This window comes from Chamaea fasciata, unplaced genomic scaffold (genome assembly GCF_029207755.1).
Source record: "Chamaea fasciata isolate MVZ Bird 193981 ecotype frontalis unplaced genomic scaffold, bChaFas1.0.hap1 SCAF_6, whole genome shotgun sequence".
Classification (NCBI taxonomy): Eukaryota; Metazoa; Chordata; class Aves; order Passeriformes; family Sylviidae; genus Chamaea; species Chamaea fasciata.
The window spans coordinates 46,130,078-46,145,319 of record NW_027094091.1 but is presented as its reverse complement, the minus strand read 5'-3'; positions in this window follow the sequence as shown (position 1 = coordinate 46,145,319).

The following is a 15,242-nucleotide window of genomic DNA, read 5'->3' as shown; positions in this document are numbered from 1 at the left end:
TTTATTCACTAGAAAAGCTGATCAATTGAAAATTATTAAATGGTGCAGTCAAAACTCTTTGTCCAACATTATTTCCACCACTACATTTATGTGAATTGGACTCATTTATTTTCTTTCCTTCTATGGATTTTTGTTTCACTCATGACCAAAATTATTTAGAATAGATTTGCATTAAAAAAAGATTATTTTTGTTCTCAGTTGTGATTGTATTTTATTGAAAAAATCCCTAATGAGGTTTTAGAGAAAGAAAACATTAATTTTAACAGAATCTTAAAAAGTTATAAACCATTTTCAGATAGATCTTGGATTTGAAAGTTGACTACAAATGTGCCTGCTTTGTAACATTAACATGTTCTGTAGACTATTAGCAATGATGTTCTGTGTGGTCTTTTTGTCCTGCTTTACTACCACTGTTCAAGCTGCTTCATCAGAAAGACCCAGAACGCAGAAATGTCCCTGATAATGTCATTTAATTCCAAACCATTATGCCTATTGTGCTTATCTTTCAGTAGGGGCAGTGAGACTTTTAAAGAACCTGTTCACATCTGAGTTGCAGAAGTTAAACACAATGAGTTTAAGAAATGATGGAGTTCCAGCTAGAACAGTGAATTTCCTGACTTCTGATTAAAACCAGATGCTCAATACTGTTTTAACACAGTGTTTTATGGGTGAGCACAGAAATATTTTGTTTCATAAATGTATGCTTTACAACAAATCTAATGGGAATTGTAAAGTAGTACCTCACAATATCAATGTTTAAATGTCCCAGCGTAGCATATTGAAACAATTGCAGTTCTTTGCTCATGACACAGCTGAGGTGCAAATCCCTAGGCTGATACCTTCTGTAAAATGTGTCAGATGGAAGACAGAAACACACTTTCCCAGGACAATATTTCAGGGCTAAATGCAGTCTCTCATGGGATGTTCTTAGAGATTGATTTCTTGGGGCTATGAAAAATAAATGTAAACATTCTTGCAAGTGTCTTTCAGCATTTAGGGATTTGCATTATGTATAACTTCTGTCCAGTCATGCCAGAAAGAAACACCACAGTGTGTCATACAGGTTTTCCTATACTGCGTGCTAAATGTTGTATTGGTGTTTTAATGGGGTTTGGAATAAACTCTTGTCTAGCTCAGTGTTTGCCTTCTTGGAAAGAATTAGTTGCACATCCACATCCTTCTCCAATGGAAAAATCCCATGTAAAGCACGTTTTTTCCCCCTTTATTTTTCCCCCACTATTGCCTTGTTCTGGAAACCTGTCCAGCCATGTAGCAGTAAAAGCAAAGGTACTGAGGGATGCACTCCCAGCCAGTGAGTGGTGGAGCCAGCTGGGCAGCTGTCAATCCAGCTGCTGTTTTCCCTCCCTGACCTGTTCACGCCAGTGCCAGACCCAACAGCTCATACTGGAAACAAGGAGGCTTTGGTTGCCTCTGGGCTGCCTGAGCTTGGTGCTTCAAGTTTTAACCCTGTGTTATATTTTACAGCACAGGAAACTTTTGCCTCTGGGGTAAGGCAAGGGTGGGACCTACTGTATAAACAGTGGCCAGAGTGTCAAGAGGGGTGATTTGTGACTGAAACAGCTCTACCTGCAAAAATTCCTCATGTGAATGCATATACACAGACTAAACCTTCCTTTAGTTGGGGAGGAACATGTGGTTTGCTGCAAACATGGATTTCTCTGTCCACTTTTTATTTTTTGCTGTTTTGTTGGGGCCACTTCCTCTGCTTTCATGGATATTTCCCCAAATCCAGTGTGAACACAATCATATGATGGCAGATTTCAAACCCACAAGGTTTCCTGTGAGCAGGAGATGTTAGAACTATAGTGTTTACTCTAAAATGCTTACTCCAAATATTAGAGAAAGAGAGCTGACACAAAACATTAAGCACCATTTTTCTTTAGGAATGATAGTCGGAACAAAATAACAACAATTAAGTATCTACCTCATTTCAGAGTTACAGTGGTCAAAATGTTGCAGTGGTTCACCTGTAAGGATCAATTCCTAAATTGGGCATAATGCTTTTGTTCCAGTTATCGCTGATATGGCTGAGATCAGTAGTGCTGGAATGGACTGGTGTCTTCAATCTTTCTCCTGATTTCTGTACCAGGGAGTCTGTACTTCTACAGGGAGTGAAAATGAAGGCATTATTTGGAAGAAATTCTGGTTCATCGTGGGCGAGGTCCATCACTTTAACCTTTTGATCTGTGGAGGGAAAAACCCGTCCTTTTACTTTAGATCTATTTGGTGTTTGTGAAGACATATGGAGTGAGAATACTGGAAACCACATGCCCACATTTATCTGAAGGTTGGGGATTACCTTCCTGACAGGTGAGAAAGAAGTTGTCTCAAATCTCATTCAAATGTTTTCTTTGTTTCAGTAAATCTTGGAAGAGCGACAAAGTATAGCAAACATGTAATTTTGACAAGAAAAACAGCCAAAAAGGTCCTGAAATGAAACCAAAAATTCTTTACAGCTAGGCACAGAGATTGAGTGTGACTCTTTTGCAAATGATCTTTTCTCGTGTATTGAAATTCCAGAGTTTGGTCTCTCTCCTTCTTTTTTATCTTTTTAGTTGAAAAAGTAGGATCATTGCTCCCCCATCTCATTAACTCTGCTAGTCTCTAAGGGTATTAAGTCTTTCTTCCTAGTATTTTAAAGCAACCTTTTTACATTAACTTAAATATACACCACTGTCAAATTTTTGAGGGTCCTCCATCCAGGTATCAAGCTGGGGTGGAGTTAATAACAGGACCTCAAGGAGAGGATCTTCATATTCTGTCAAACTCTTTCTGACTTTGACCTTAACAGAGCAAAAAATGACCTGAGGGACTGCAAAATCAGTGTGATCTAACAACTCTCTGCTCTGGTTCCATGTTCACCACTTAACTGCTCTTTGATGTTGGTCATTGAGGTGTTTTATTTCTGTGTCTCTTGTTTGTACCTCTCAAGATAATCAGCTCTTGTGCAAAGCCTGCCTATGCCATGCTCTGCAGTCCTGTGCCCAGAGGATGGGTTGTCAATGTCAACCCAAGCCAGGGCCAGAGGGAGATCACCCAGCTGCTGTGGCAGGCAGGGCATGAGGCTGGACCATGCCTTTTCTGAGCTGAAAGCAGAACAGAAGGGTCTGAATGCAACATGGTACGGCCTAATAATTCCCCTGCCGATCCACAAATGGTAATAATAAAAAGGATGGGATTGCTGTAGGATGCAGCATGAGTGTCTATGTAGAAAAGAGACCGTGTGGGGTTTGTTATGCACTTATCTCCCGCTGAAACTGACAGATATGTTCTTGGTAGGAAAGAAGTGTAGCACTGAAATACCTATAAAATGATCATTTGCACCAGCTCACCAGTCATTTTGCAAGTTCTAATGTTAAACATTAATATATTTTGGTGAGTGTCAGCTGCCAGTATATTTTTCATTAGTTTATAGGCTGTCACATGATTGCACTCAACACTAGAAAGTGATGGCATTCTGAGACTCATGGAAAACTGCTGTTACTTTGTCATCCTGTCCTTCCCCACACAAGGTCGTTTTCCATTCATTGTACCATTTGAACTTCAGAGCAGTGTTTTACCTTGCTATGGATTTACTTGAGGCAGACATTGGTGTGATGGGGATCAGTGACAGACTCTGCTCACAGCTGTGATGTCACAGCAACTTTGTCACCACTTCACTTCTGTTTTCAACTTCTCTGGCATCACCCTTTAGGATATACTGGGGAAAAATAAAACAAATCCAACCATAAATTTCTTATGCAAGCTAAATAAGATGCTGGGTTAAACTGTCTGCTAGAGCTGACTGGAAGCTTTGCTATAAGGGGGCAAGCTTCTTGTTAGAGGGGGTTGGAAATGGTGCGAGGAGGAATTTGCAGAACAAGACTGTACATCTGTGAGCTCTGTGCAGGCCTCTGGAGGGAGGGAGGGAGGTTTCCTCTTTTATTATCTGATGAACATCAGTCCCTTTGGTCAGACTGCTAGGCGCCTCCCGGAGCTTAACCTCAGATTAACATCTGCTTCATTTCAGTGTCTGTCTGATAGTGATATCAATAAACATCATCATCTTACAGTAAAAACTGATAATTAAATCTGTGCCTGCTGACTCACTATCTATTGTACCCCTGGGAATAATTATAGATAGTGAAGATTTAATAGATAAGGAAATATATTTTGTATATCACTGAGTAATGAATATGAAGCTCTTGTAAGCACAATTAACTGCATATAACATGTATTCATAGATCATATGAAATACAGCCAGAAGCAGGCTGAATATCTTTGTGCTGGTGTAGACCTGCTGTAAGTGGGTAATTCCTGTTAACCAGATTTGGATCTGTTACACCAGGATGGTGCGTACAGGTCTGGTCACTCTGTTTTCTGCTTTGCAAAGATCTGTGGCTACTAAAAGGAATATCGGAGGAAAACCATAGGTGAACCCCCTGTCACATTGCACATACATTTGCAATGAAGGGCTCTTGCCCTCTCTAGTAGGGCAAATCTACCATCAGGCTTTGGTTGGACAGACCTGCTCTTGAGCTACAAAAATCAGATTTTCCATGATTTTCCTCTAGACTGCCCCATGGTGTCGGGTAAACAGTCTTTAGTGATGTGGCTACACCTCCCACCAGTGACAAAGGAGTAAGAAACATCCTGAAGGGAAGTGTGAGGCATGAAATGCTGTGAGCAAGGAGAGGACTGACAAGCACTTTCTAGTGTTATATGTGGGGCCCTGCTAAGAACTCAGCATGGTTCAGCTGGGAGACTCCTGGCTGGCAGAAACAGCTCTCCAAGGGCCTCGTGCACAGTAGTGGCTGAGCATTCTGCTGAAACCAGTGCTCAGCCCCCGGGAGAGTGACAGGGCCGTGCTCCTGCCAGCCTCCATCCATCACTCTCTGTCCCTGCTATGGCCAATGCCTGGCTGAACTGAGGAAGCCCAGGAGCTGGAGAGGGCTCAGCCCCCAGCCTTGCAGTGGTGGGCGTTCAACTCTGTGTGCTGCCAGCAGCTTCTTCAGTGGTGCTGCAGGCAGGTTCAGAGTCTTAAGCTGAGGGGTTTTGGTTGGCCTATTGAGAAGAAAGAACGGGAAAAAGAGAGAGAAAGGCAAAATCTGATTCCAACTCAGTGTATTCTATGATTCTATGATTTTGTTTCTCTGAACAGACATATTTGTACCTTCAGGAAAAGTCACTCTCAAGAGATGAAAATGTGAAGAGTGAATTGGAAGAAGAATAAAACAATGTAACTCTGCCATAAGCAAGAGAAAAAGAAACCTCTTTCTTGTATTTTAAATCAAGGCCTTTCCTGCTGTTCTGGGGAAAAAACAAAGAGCAGGGAATGTAAAAATGTTTGCATAAGCACTAGTTTAGAAAGAAATTTTCAGTAAGTTAAAGAGTAAAAACCCGTTAAAATACTTCAGCATTGTGCACATTTATCTTCAGTCTGTCTGTTCAAGAGCAGCTGGTGTAACCTAAGGTCATATCTTCTGGAGATGGACCAAGGGACACAATTTTATCTTTCTGTGATTGGGGCACCATGTCATCAAAACCTACACGAGGATTTGGTTCACTTCTGAAATAGTGTGTGCAGGGTATTTGGGATGCTGGTACCAACCAGCTGGTATACTGGGGAATGCAGAACCTGTAACCCTGAGTTTGGGATCTGCTCTGCAGAACAGGCCACACAGATCCAGTCAGAACTGAAACTCCCCCTGGAATCTTTCAGGATTTAATATGAGGGTCTGAATTTAGTGCAGCTTGAGTTGTTTATGAGCAAGGATATTCAAATAACTTTTCTAGACATTCCAAGATTGCAACACATTTAAAGTTTATTTAGATTTAATTGAAAAGCACAAACACTGACAACCTCTTCACCCCAAAACCTCAGGGTACTACACTACACTGACTGTCAGAAGATTAAAGCAGAGTGAGATGAAATAGCACAGTGCTCTAATGTGAGAACCCATGAAATAGGGATCTGGGGACCCATATTTAAGGAATCTTTAGAGAGCAGAGATAAGCTGTTACTACTTTAGCTGATCTCTTTCATTGAAACATGCAACTTTATGACAAATTAACACATATCATATTATTAAGCCACGATCCTGTTAATGTCAAACGTAATTTGGCCCTTGATGGGCTATCAATTCAGTTACTGAAATAATTTGTATTAAAAAAAATATCTGTAGCTCTTTGTGTGCATTTAATGCAGAGATACAACCAGAGATCAGTGACTTGCATCAGTATTTTATGCCAATTTGGCAGTGAAAAGAGGGACTAGAGAAAGACAGTAGGACACATTTAAAGTTTTCACTGGCAGAAAAAAAAATCTCCTTCATCAAGGTTTACACTAAAAGCTTTTGCTTTCACTTTTCCCAGGTGGATGGTCCTTGTGTTTCAGCCATGTGCATTAACCCACTCAGCTGTCTAAAGGTGTTTGTTGAGAGAAGGGAGAAACTTGTACCCTCTCCATGGAGGACAGGGGGGACACTTGAGCTTTGTTTGGCTTAACCTCTTTATCAGGGTACTTTGCACTAGGAAAAGAAACTTTGTCTTTAGTGGTAGGTGAGAGTGGCAAAAACTTTGGGGAGATTGTGGGTGGTCTCAGAGGGTCTGAATTTTGAATCATGCCTTACTGCAGGTTCATCCCACAGCGAGGTCCTGGGGAGCTTGGAGGGAACCAAGAGTTCCTCCCAAGAATTTTGAGCACATGGAGGCACCTTCAGTGTTGGCTGTCAGGGGCATCCTCATGTATGATCTGGGGTTAGGGCACGAGGGGACACATGACCCCATCCTGCCCTCTGCTGAATTTGATGCCTGGACAAGGGTTTGCCCTTTCTCTGGGTCCTGCAAGCTGCTGTTGAGTTTTGCTACAGAGCTGCTTTGCAGGCCAGAGAGGGGAAGCTTCTGGTTAATGGCCATGCTAGGAGAAACCTGCTAGGAAAGGTGGTCTGTGGCATGGTGGAACCCCATGGGTGGCCAGGTGGGCTTGAGGCAGCTGGGCAACATACCCAGGGTTGTACCATCCTTCCTCTTCCTGGCAGGGTCTGCTGAGCCATGCAAACAGGCACAGAGCTGGCCAGTGCAGTGGGGCAAGAGAATCTCAGGGAGCTGGGATTAGTTGGGTAACTTGTGCAAGTTGCTTTGAACGTAAGAAGAGATGTAAAATGCTAATTATTTCTATGAGGTGTCTAAGAGCCCTTCTTAATTTACTGGTTGCTGTTTTCTATACTGTGGATTTATAAATGGGCTTCTTGCAAAAGGAACTGTTATTGTTAAAATTCAGAAAGTAAAATGTTGGGTTTTCCAGTGCCGTCTTGGAAAAATTATATAATTGCCCAACAAAAGTGAGACCAAAATTAATGGAGCAGGACTTACATTAATGTAGCAGAGCCATCTCATAGCCTTTGTTCTTTGAGCCATTCTGAAGTTCCTGGAAGTACACAGATCATCCAGAAACCTTTCTACATCACTAAATGTATTTTAGTTGTGTTTCTTAAAGGAATGACAGCTCAATGTGTAATATTATCGGCCATATTTATAGAGGAAACAATTCCACTCAAACCCTTAAGTGTTTCACTGATCTTAATGAATCCTGGCTGGGGAGAAACATTATTTGTATTTTTGAGCAGGGCACCTGCAGCATTTGGAGAGTAAGTAATTTTTGTGAGTGCAGAAAGGCATTTATGTGTGCAACATGCTCTTCTCTGTGGCTCCCATTTACTAAGCTGGGTGGACTCTGACACTTGGGGCTGGGTAGCACCCTCGTGGATGGTGCCAGCATTAGCCCTTCTCTGTCCTTCTCTCCTTGTCCTCAGAGTCCTCCATCTAAAGCTAAAATGCCAAACACTTTCAAAGGTCTGGCTGCTTCTACAGATTTCCTGGTGCACTTTTTCCTTGCTTTCAGTATTTTCCAGTTGTGCGGGAGCTCTCACAAATTGACAGAGAAGAAAAAAATGACTCATGACACCAGGATTTGTGTCTAAACTGGGGTCCATTCCCAGGTCCCAGGTCACCTGCTTGCCTTGGCCAAACGTGTCACCATCACTCAATGACACCTGCACGTATTGCTACTGCTGACACCTCGTTTCCAAGTGTTGGAAACCTCAATGCACAGGAGAGAAAGGAGCTGTGACAGCCTCCACCAGGTGCCTGCACGAATCACCAGAACAATATGATCCTGGACCATGCCAGGGGCCCGTGTGGCAGAGAGCAAGAGCAAAGCAGCACTCCCTGAATCCCAGTGAAGTCCTCTTGGTCTCCGACTCTTTTCAACTTTTCAAAGCATACTAAGGAGCTGACTGGGGTGTGATGGCAGGATCACAGCCTGTGGGGAACTGTTTGGCAAGGGAATGGTACAGACTCTTTTCCAGCAGGTGGTTTTCCATGACTGTGGGGAATCATGAGGAAAATATTTTGTAAACCACTGTTATTGAGACACTGTTGTTGATATTTTTTTCTAGTTCTTGGTAGACAGCTTGAGCATGAGAAACATTGTGCCAAGGCAGCAGATGGATGGATCATCATAAAATTTGGGGCATGTCAGGTGAGTTCTCCATTGGCTTTACAATACACGCTGTTCTGTCCCTTATTTTCACTTTCACTTTTCCCAGTTCCTGGTATTGGTAAGGATCATGTCAAAATGCACAAGTGCAAGTTGCCATCCCAGGGAGACTGCTTTTCCTTTGGTGCTGTAAAATAAGATATTATTAAAAGCCCAACTTGTACTGCTGCCTGACAGTGCCACTGAACAAAGATATGAACTGATTAGTATGCACTTAAAAACCTGTTCAGAGTTTCTCCTAAATCTCATATCAACTCAATATTGAGTTGATACTTTTTTGGGGACATGTTGGGAGAATTTGACAATAATGACTATATATTAGAGAAAACACATAGAAACAGCATTGAATATGTTAGGTGATTTGCTTTGCCTTTTTTTTTTTTTTTTTTTTTTTCCCCCTCCCCTTTTTGGGAGAGGATGTATCTACAGTACTTTGTTTTGCTTTCTATTCTCCCCAAACTACCAGTTGGGAAGAAGTTTCACAAAATATGCATTTAAGGAATAGAAATGAGAACTATTGCTTTAATATGGCAGGTATGAAGGTAAAGAGATAAAGAACTGACCTAATTTCTGTACAGAGATATATAACTAGAGGGAAAAAAAGGGGGATTTGGAAAGAAAGTTCTTTTTCCTCCAGGAAAAGTTGAAGGTTTGTGCTGGGCTCTGTGTGGTAGCCAAAGAATTTTTTCGGGAAAGCAGGAGCCCACTGAGTTGCAACTTGGATAATCTGTCCATGAACAACCAGAAGTTAACTGTAACTGATAAAACAGGCTTTAAAATGCTAAGGGGCTCAGTGTCCCTGCTTTTCAGAGTATCTTGCAGAAACATCAGGAACGAGGCTCTAAACGCTGTTGGAGGCTTGTCATGTAGTTTTTATTTGTAAGATAATCGTGTGCTGGAGTCTGGTTTTGAGCATTTGTACTCAGTGTTAACATCTCCTTTCATTTTATTGTCCAACTCTTTTAGATGTGAGGTTTTACATGGACTAAATTAGGATACAACAGTTGTTTAGTCTTCTGTTCAAAATAAGTGCATTTAAAGAAAAGAAGCTGTAGCATTTAAATGAAGGGCAGGAAGGAGTGCATACCCAGAGGGGCTGTCACTTCAGATAAGTGTGAAAGCAAGTTCTGTAGCAACCTAACAGTGAGAGCTGGTTTCTTCATGTGTTAGTTTTGCTCACGACTCAGTATAATCAGGAATCCAGGAACTGTTCAACCTGACTCAGAAGAATAAAAACTCTTTTGAAGCATACTGTATAAGAATGTTGATAGCTTTTCAGGATTTATTATGTATCCTGTAATATCAAGGGAAAAGATTACTCCAGCCTGCATTCAGCACCTAAGAGTAAACACTAATGTTGTTATTTACCATCTTCCAAAAACATATACATTCAGTAATGACATATAGGCCTGGATGACTGGGTTAATCTTTACACCTGGATTTATGAACCTGTTAACAAGCCTTCCTATTGTCTCTAAAGGAGGGAGCCATAAACTCTGTAATTTAGACATAAAGCTTTTGACCATAGCACTATCTATGGGACTCCTTGTTGCTCACTGAGGGTGTATAGGAATATGCTTGAAAGTAAGTATTGCAAAAATATGTTTGCTATGAATTAACATTCGAATGAATTTTGGCAGCTACTTTATGTCTGGTTTTGTCTGTTCTCTCATACAAAACTTTATCTGGAACATCTGAGAGGAGTTACATTCATACTCTGAACACAGAAGTATTCAGTGAAACAGAAATACATATAAGCTACAGTTATTCTTGCTCTCTCAGCCAAGGGCTGGAAGCAGTCCCAATCATGGGCAATAATAGCTGAGCAAACCTCAGTCTGGAACATTAAGTATTTCTTTGCACTCTGACTTAGTAGGTAATTATAAATATAGTTATTGAAGTAATTGATAAATTAAGCAGTTGCATAGATGTTTGCAGAATGGTGTCTGCAACTAGAGTTTTGCAGAACAAAATAATTCTTTTGGCTGCGGTAGAAAACAAAATATTTTTGAGAAAACTACAATTGGTCTCAGATATTCTGCAGATGGAAAGAGACTCTTACATCATGGGATGTATTATTTGTTGAGAATCAGTTTTTCCAGCTCCAGTTGTGGGTGAAAGAGAAAATTTAAACTGATTAAAAATTACACAGAGCTGTAACTGTGAGGCTTAAACTTCAAGTAGGTGGAAGCTCAGAAATGAAAAAGAGACATTTCCACATGGCTGAATTGAGATAATAACTAGGGATGAAATCCCTTTGGCACAACGTTGGTCCGCGCAAGGAATTGCCTGGAGGGGTTGAAAGAACCAAATTTATGGAGTGCACAGGGAGAAGGAGAAGACGAAAGGCTAAAGTTAACTGCACTGTTTCAGACCTCAGCAAGACCTCTGTATTTAAGGAGATGCATTGTGAAAGCTTTGGTCACACCCTCTTCTGCCAGATATTTCTATTATATCCTGTTTCAAGAGATTTAAAGAGGAAACTTTGGAAATGTTGTGTTAGCTACTGACCAAGATCTGTGGGGTTGTTTTGTCAAAAATATAGTGGACTTTAAAAGTAAACTTTGGAAGGGGTTTTATAGATCTGCTTGATTTCCACATGAGTTCAAAGTTTGGCCATCAGGGACAGACTGTGACTACAACAGCAAAGCAGCAAACCCTGCCTCTTACTTTGTCTCAGAGGGGTAGGATGTTCATGTCTGGAGCAGAAGACTCCTCCTAAGACTGCTCTGTGTCCATCTCTTTCAGGAGACACTACTGTACCTGAGACCTTGCAATATTAGAGTATTTATCTTTGAGAAGGTCTGATAGAGCAGGATAGTACTACTATTCTCATTTTACAGGTGATAGAATCAGGAAGAAAATGGACCGTGAGAGAAACATGTTTGAGACAGAAAGGTCTCGTTATGTCAGTTTGCCCACATGGAACACATGTTCCAGGAAATAAGTAATTTGGGGGGTCAGATTGATATACTGATTTAAAAAGTGTTTTCCAAAAGAAATTAACATGATTTATTTTCATTGCTTTCCAGGTGTGCTGGTTTGCAGTGAGTACTTTGGACAGCTTTATGGACTGCTCCTTCTCCAGCCCTGTGATACTCTTCCATGAAACTATGCCACCCCTTCCACACTTATGTCTCTCTCTTCTACCACCTCTTAATGCTTCTTCGCCATTTTTACCTGAACTGAAAATGTTGGTTACACTTATTGCTATACTAATTACTCCACTTGCAAAAATTTAATTGTGAGCCTTTCCTTGAGTATCTCGGCTCACATGCTTTCAACTTGAGCCCTCACATAATTGCAGGGCTCCTTTCTCCTCAGTCACGTTTCAGCTGCTTTTTACTCTCCCCTCTCAGTGGTTTGTGGACCTTTCCCCTCCAGTTGTTCCCTCTGCTCACTGGGGATGCTTTCTCTTTTGTCTCTGTGAGATGCTGTCACACAGCTCCAGCAAGCCATGTGTGAGAGAGATTCATTGCAAACTAATGATGGTCCCCGTGTTTATTTGAGTTGCTGTCATGTTTAGTCTCCATCAAGGCCGAGTGAGCGGCTGCATCACTGCCTCTCACTTACGAGCTTGTGCTAAATGTCATTTTCAGCATGTGTTATAAAACACCACATGGTGAAGATAAGCCATTTTGTTAGTTCTGAAACTTGAAACCCCTGTCACCAGACACCAGGAAGAATCCCACATAGGTTGTATAAATGACTTTGTTACAGCCAGCCTAGGTGCTGAACCCACAGATCTGTGCCATTGTTAACTGCTTAAGCAGAAGTGCCTGGCAGGAAAATTCACACTGACAGCACAGCATAACTTGGTTTATTATGAAGTCAGGTGGTGACAGCATCCAGTTTTGTCCCTCAAGCACCCACAGCTCTTCCCCCTCCTGCATGTTAAAAGATATTCCTGCTGTAGGCAGCAGCTCATGAACAAAAGCCATATTGACTGATGTTCTAATGCATTATTGAGCAGCTGGACAGGGTCATCCCTGGGTGCAGCTTAGGTATTGGGTGTGGGAATAGTAAGGAGAAGGGGCAGTTGGAAAGCTTTGATCGGAGTCAAGATCCAGCTGAAAGTGGACATAATGATTGTGCTTGTCTAAAGAATCAGACAGTCATGAGAATATATCAAAGGTAGCTGTGGAGCTGCTTTGTCTTCAGTGGCTCATGTGTGAAGGGGACATAGACAACACTCAGCTAAAATTAGAGCAAGGAGGATGGGGTGCAACACATTCATTTCTTTGTAGCTCTCTGAACAGAGTAAATAACTCTTTAACATGATATTTAGAGAAATAATAATCTTTCCTGTTGCTCCAGGACTTCTCTGATGCTGAGTGATTTCAAGGTGTCAATGTTGCATGCCCAGCTCACTGGGACACTTTGGTTTCACTCCTCAAACTTCTGGCATCTCACCCAGTTCAGATGTTCCTCAGTGTTAAGAGGATCCTCTCCATAAAGATGAAAGGATTGGTAGTACAAAACATCTCCTGGGGAATGGCATTACCCTCCAGGAGGTAAAACCTTCCTTGTCAGGACATCGGGAAACAGCTTGAAAATTGGCAATTCTCCGTACTTTGGAGAAAAGGCCTTCTGTCCACCTCACGTGTGGGACAGGTAAGGTGTGTGTTCACCCATGCTGTGTTTTAGAAAACCCCTCCTGTGACTCGTATAGCCTCAGTCACGGAAAGGGCTCCCTAGAAGAGGGAAAGCTGATGGAGAATTGCTTTGCTGACGGGCCCATTTTTGGGGAGGAAGCGGGCTGAGCCGCGGGTTTAGTGTCGCGCTGTTTCCATGTCCGGAAGGTCCAGCAGAGGGGGCTTTGACACAGAGGAGAGGCAGCCTGGGCGTGCAGCTCCCAGCGCGCCAGTGCGGGTGCTGCGGCAGCAGGAAACGCGGTCTGATCAGAATCCACTTACAGTATCCAGTATGTAAACACAGCCATGGGTTTATTGTATTAAATTTGCCACGCAGGAGACATTTCCCATTTTTATTTGTGGCTGGGCCAGCCATCTGATGCAGAATTGTTATGTCTGTTAACAGAATGTTCCGCTGTTATCCCTCCACCTTCCCAGTAACAGGATGTTTCAACAACTGCTATAAAATACGCTCACACTGATGAACTGCAGCAGCAGTGAGATGATCTGGGAAGAAGTAATTATACAAAACCTCGAAGTGTTTTAAAATTGCATTTATCCAGCACCTAGAATTGACCCTTTAAAACAAAGCAAAACCCCGATTTGTGGCTCTGACGTCTTGTTTGATTGTTAAGTTAGATTCCTACGCATGGAAAATTAAAACCCCATGAATTAAAATTGTTCATTTGTGCAAGCAGGGCCTCGGTGAAAAAGAGAAGCTTATGACCTCAATTTTGACTGCTAAACCCTCACTCCTTGCAGCCAGCCCCACTATGGGTGCATTACCATCCTCAGATTTCGTCCATAAGAAATCTGCTTTACAGCAGATTTAATGAAATCTAAATAATGCTTTACAACAACTCCTCGCTCCCTCTCTAGCTAGATAGTCTCTGTGCAGAGCCATGACCAAGCTCTTCCTTGCTTATGAATTGCCTTTATCAGACATTCACCCATTAACATTTTTTTTTTAAAGTTGGTTATTTTCTTTAATGCAAAGGCATATCTGAGTAGTGACAAAAAATGTAATGTATTTTCAGATGTTTCCAGCATGGCTGAAGGTTTTATGTAGCTAATTTTAGGTGCAGAGTGAGAAATGAAAGTTCTGCTAAGGTGGCTTCTACTCTGGAGCAAGCCTGGCTGTTGATATCCATATGTGATTTCCACTGGCTTTGTCTGTCCCGGTGAAATGTGTATTTTGATCTGATGCTTGTAAGTGATTAATTTTCTAAGATTTCTATATACTGATGCATAAACAGCAGTACTGATGCATAAACATTGTGGGTAGACTCATCTCAACATCTTAAGTTTTTGTACTTGATAGTTTATTCTGTGGGGTTGTTTTCTTGCTGTAAATGCAGACTTTTGACTTGAATTCTTTTCCAGCCTGTACTGATTCCTCAGATAGAATGTTGTCAAATAACATTCAAAAAGGAGAAAGTATTATTTAAGAGGCAAGTGTTTATAAAAATATATTTTGGTGACCAAGTAGGAGGAAAAGAAGGAGAAAGGTGTGGGACATCCTAAAAGCTCTATCAAGAGAACTGTAGGAAGGCCATGGCTCCTGCAATGTCTAAGTGTTGATTGGGAGGTGAAATCTGCATTTCATGAGAACTTCCCCTGCAACTCTCAGAGTGACCATTTTTTTTTTCCTGGACATTTCTGTGAATTTGATTTATTATCAGTTTGGCAAAAAATTTGATCACAAGGTTTATATACTGATGGAAAAATCCAGGAAACTACCTGAGGTTTTGGACTCAGGATTCTGCAAGGCAGAGGAATTTATACAAGGGAGTGCAGGTAAAATAGTTTAAGTCTGTGAGATGCTTACACAGTGGAGAAAGGATATGATGTCTAAACTGAGAGGGAATATGCTTCCTTGGCAAAAAATACTTGAGCAATTTGAATTTTTTAGCACACTTTTAAGTGTTTGACTCCCTGTGACAGAGTGAAATCTGTATTTGTATGAATTATAGCCCAGCCACATAGAATCACTAGTTAGCACAGCAGAGTTTGTTCAAGTAATCCAAATCTGACAGTGTTTCTCTCAG